Raw genomic sequence first — 3,777 nt, 5'->3', positions numbered from 1 at the left:
AGAGGGTCAGGCACAGGAATCCAACAACCACAGCAAACTGAATTCAAATGCCCCCTGTGGATTTAATTTCACCCTCATATTTATATCTCGGCCTAAAATACAGGCTTCGTTCCAGCATTTACCTGCTTCAAGTTAAGGGACTTTTATTTCGAGCCATCGAGATGACTTCATAGTCGATGCGTTTGTTTTGAAAGTGACTCCACTATTTAAAAAATATTTTTTGAACAAATTTAGAAAACCCAATTTATTTTTTCCAATTAAGAGGCAATTTAGCGTGGTAAATTCACCTGCCCTGCACATCTTTGGGTTGTGGGGGCGAAACCCACACAAACACGGGGACAATGGGTAAACTCCACACGGACAGTGACCTCGAGCCGGGATCGAACCTGGGACCTCGGTGCTGTGAAGCTGCAGCGTTAACTCACTGCGCCACCGTGCTGCCCTAAAGTGACCCCACTATTGTTAATTTTATGAATTCTGCTGGCAACTTGTGCACAGGGAGATCCCAAAAACACTTTCAAAATTGAGTTCAGAGTTTCTGATCTGAGATTTCCCTCTCTCTCTCTCTTTCTCTGTTTCTGCACCATTGTTGCATTGTGCACACTGACGGCAGTATTGATTGCACAGTAAGATCCCACAAGCAGCAGTGTGATCATGGCTGAATAGCCCCTCAGTCCCCTGTGAAAACGGTTCATCAACTCACTCAGTCCCAAGACTTTAAAATTTGAGATCTTCGAACCCACTTTGCAGTCCATGTGCTATTTTATTTTTAAGAGTTGTGATCACAATTGCTTTGTGGGCAAAAGCCGCAGTCCTGTGCATGAACAGCAAGATCCCACAGCAGCAGCAATGTCAACCTAACCAGGTGGGGTGCTGTCTCCCCCCCCCCCCACTCACTCCTGCTTCGAGCCCCATTCCCCCCTGGATCTAAACCCCTTCCTCCCCCATCATCCTGTGTGTGTGGATTGGACCAAGTCTGAAGAACTCCCTTCAATTCTCTGACAGCGTTAAACTGCCTCTTAAAACAAAGAAAAACCTTTTAAAACAAAGTCCATTGATACACAGAAAGATCCCAGAAGCTGCAGTCAGCAGTGTTGAGTGTCGTTTAAAATAGCTAACAGGTTATACGGAGAGTGACCGGGGCTCAGGCAATGAAATCCAACCCCCCCCCCCCCCCCCCCTTTCGGGACACCCAGATTAAAATAACCCCTGTTAGTTTGGATTCAGGAACAAAAGTTAGACAGCTTCACATTACAGATTTTAATTCACTCTTTGTCACCCACCAAAGGTTTAATGTGTTTGTGTCTGAGTGCAAGGCCGGGTCGGCAATAAAGAGACAACTCGCGTGAGTGCGGCCTTTGGAGTAGGCCTCAGTCCACCCACTTGTCCTCTGGAGAAAATCCCTTGTCCAAAGATTCCTTGTCACATTGCAGTCTTCAAAATTCAAATTCCTGGGGAAAAGAGGGTGCAAATGAACTAATACACAGGAAAATGTTTAAACTAGAAACACAGCAAGAGGCCAAATTCTCTCTCTGTTACACAGACTCTCAGCAACATCCATCTAGAAATATCTCAGTTATTAACCACAGAATAACAAAGATTGAGAGGCAGTTCCCGCTTCCCTGGTGTTTCTCCGTCTCTCTCTTCTCCCCTCCCCCCGATCTCATTCTCATTGTCCCTCACATATGTGCATTAAATCAGGGTAATACGCAGACACACACTCACCCTGGGTGAAGCCTGTGGAATAGGCCTCAGTCCATCCATCCAACCTCTGAAGAAAAGCCCTGGTCCAAGGATTCCTGTTCACATTGTAGTCTTTCAAACTTCAAATTCCTGGGGAAAAGAGGAAGAAAGTTAAGTGAAAGACAGGAAAAGTTTGAAACTATTTGATATAGCGAGAGCCCAGGATCCACTTTTCAGATACACAAACTCAGCAACATCCAAATACAAAAATGTCACAGCTTTCAACCAGAGACTAAAAAGGATTGAGAGACAGTTCCCCCCTTCTCTTGTGTTTCTCTGTCTCTCCATCCCTAACTCATTTATATTTCTGTCTCCCTCCTCCCTCTCTCTCTCTTTATCCCTCAGATATTAAAATTAAACCTCTGTCAGGTTAATAACCAGACACAACTCACCCCGGGTGAAGCCTGCGGAACAGGCCTCAACCAGCGCTCTGGATGAATTCTCACTCCCTCGTCATCCCCACCAAATCCTCCTCTTTGTATTCCCGACTACCTTAAAGTTCTCCAAATAAAAATCCCTTGGGAGAAAACGAGATAAAATTGGTTAAAAAGACAATAAGAGTGACATTTTCAAACCTACACAAAACAGCACAACAGGAGTCCAGCATTTCCACTCTCCTGTCAATCTCTCAGCAACATACCAACACACACAATTCACAGGTGAAAAACAAACAGATTGACACACTCAGCAACACACACAGACACACACTGAACAAGAGGAGCAATGTTTTTAGTGTAGTGGGAGGATTGGTTTGAGAACTGAAGTCCCCCAGACTCAGATTTACCCTCAGTGAGCTGTGAGCAAACTCCAGCCCTAGTCTCTGCCATGTGTGGAATGTCTGCCTCTGAGGATTGCTCAATATTGACATGTAAATGACGAGGGCGAGGAATGGTTGTTGCAGGTTCCAGGGTTTAGATATTTCAGTAAGCTCAGGGAAGGTGGTAAGAGAGGGGGAGGGGTGGCATTGTTAGTCAAGGACAGTATTGCGGTGGCTGAGAGGACATTTGATGAGGACTCGAATACTGAGGTAGTATGGGCTGAGTTAAGAAACAGAAAAGGAGAGGTCACCCTGTTAGGGCTTTTCTATAGGCCTCCGAAAAATTCCAGAGATGTAGAGGAAAGGATTGCAAAGATGATTCTGGATAGGAGCGAAAATAACAGGGTAGTTGTTATGGGGGACCTTAACTTTCCAAATATTGACTGGAAACACTATAGTTCGAGTACTTTAGATGGGTCCGTTTTTGTCCAATGTGTGCAGGAGGGTTTCCTGATGCAGTATGTAGATAGGCCAACAAGAGGCGAGGCCGTATTGGATGTGGTACTGGGTAATGGACCAGGACAAGTGTTAGATTTGGAGGTAGGTGAGCACTTGGGTGATAGTGACCACAATTCAGTTACGTTTACTTTAGTGATGGAAATGGATAGGTATACACCGCAGGGCAAGAGTTATAGCTGGGGGAAAGGCAATTATGATGCGATGAGACAAGACTTAGGATGCATCGGCTGTAGAGGAAAACTGCAGGGGATGGGCACAATGGAAATGTGGAGCATGTTCAAGGAAGAGCGACTGCGTGTCCTTGATAAGTATGTACCTGTTAGGCAGGGGGGAAGTGGTCGAGCGAGGGAACCATGGGTTATTAAAGCAGTTGAAATACTTGTCAAGAGGAAGAAGGAGGCTTATGTGAAGATGAGATGTGATGGTTCAGTTGGGTCGCTTGAGAGTTACAGGTTAGCTAGGAAGGCTCTAAAGAGAGAGCTAAGAAGAGCCAAGCGAGGACATGAGACGACTTTGGCAGGTAGGATCCAGGATAACCCTAAAGCTTTCTCTTGGTATGTCAGGAATAAAAGAATGATTAAGGTAAGAGTAGGGCCAGTCAAGGACAGTAATGGGAAGTTGTGCGTGGAGTCCGAGGAGATAGGAGAGGTGCTAAATGAGTATTTTTCATCTGTATTCACACAGGACAAAGACAAAGTTGTCGAGGAGAATACTGAGATACAGGCTACTAGACTAGAAGGGCTTGAGGTTCATAAGGA

General features: G+C 45.3%; 1 long non-coding RNA gene across 1 annotated transcript; it reads right to left on the bottom strand.

Annotated features, from left to right (window-relative positions):
• Positions 1-1,236: 1,236 nt before the first annotated feature.
• On the bottom strand, positions 1,237-2,668 carry LOC119960502. Its single transcript, XR_005459423.1, has 3 exons — positions 2,136-2,668; positions 1,726-1,833; positions 1,237-1,451 (listed from the first exon to the last, which is right to left on the bottom strand). It is a non-coding gene; the product is annotated as an uncharacterized LOC119960502 (long non-coding RNA).
• Between the last annotated feature and the right edge of the window lie 1,109 nt (positions 2,669-3,777).

Source organism: Scyliorhinus canicula, unplaced genomic scaffold, assembly GCF_902713615.1.
Source record: "Scyliorhinus canicula unplaced genomic scaffold, sScyCan1.1, whole genome shotgun sequence".
Taxonomy (NCBI): Eukaryota; Metazoa; Chordata; class Chondrichthyes; order Carcharhiniformes; family Scyliorhinidae; genus Scyliorhinus; species Scyliorhinus canicula.
Note: the sequence above shows the minus strand (reverse complement) of the source record. Positions and strands in the feature narration are given on the sequence as shown.